This window comes from Penaeus monodon, chromosome 22 (genome assembly GCF_015228065.2).
Source record: "Penaeus monodon isolate SGIC_2016 chromosome 22, NSTDA_Pmon_1, whole genome shotgun sequence".
Classification (NCBI taxonomy): Eukaryota; Metazoa; Arthropoda; class Malacostraca; order Decapoda; family Penaeidae; genus Penaeus; species Penaeus monodon.
This window is the reverse complement of record NC_051407.1, coordinates 23076351-23077093: the sequence shown is the minus strand read 5'-3', so window position 1 is coordinate 23077093 and position 743 is coordinate 23076351. Positions and strand designations below refer to the sequence as shown.

General features: G+C 39.2%; 1 protein-coding gene across 1 annotated transcript in view; it reads right to left on the bottom strand.

The window, feature by feature from the left end:
• The window catches only part of LOC119587013 (rho GTPase-activating protein 21-like), a gene marked incomplete at its 5' end in the record, with an annotated part of 201687 nt that overhangs the window by 168405 nt on the left and 32539 nt on the right, over nucleotides 1–743 (bottom strand).

Below are 743 nucleotides of genomic sequence, written 5' to 3'. Positions count from 1 at the left end.
TTCTTTAAAATGATAAAAAAAGACCCTCAGCCCAGACACCAACACACCCAGACCTTCCTCAACTCTTGTTCTCCACGACCTCTATACTCTTGGTTACCGCTTTCTTGTTCTATATATGCCCTAATTAATTAACAGAAATTTGTTATCTCTTGGAGGAAAGCCATGTCACAAAATGTGAGGCAAAACTCGTGCCTGAACTGTGCCATCTACATGAACGATGGCACTAATGCACTGATTCCCCTTCTGATCTGTCTCTTAAATATCTTATCCATGAAGGCGATCTCGAGATTGTTCGATGGACTGGTACCGAAACCACAGATGTTAGAGGTGTGCTGGTTCCGATTTTTTTATAACAATTAGAGAAACATCGTCGAATAACCTTGGGATGTGTTAAAGAATCAAGAATGGTTTCTCTAATAAAAGGCGTATATAAAGGTTCTCTCATCCAACTTATATGCAACTATAAAAAGGTTCACTAACGTTTGGTAATGGAAAAAAGTCAGTGGTAAGGATTTACTACTGATATGAATCGTATGACATACAGTTTTGGGAATATATAAAAAACAAGGCTAACAACCAAACAAGTGCAGCGAACACTGACAGGTGCGTCATCACCGACAGACACAGGGTAGCATCATTAAAAAAAGTGTAATGAGGTGGAATTATGAGGTGATGTAGTAAGTGAAGTAACATGATATGTTAAAATGTGTGCGCCATGCGAAACAGCTGTGAAACGGCGTAAC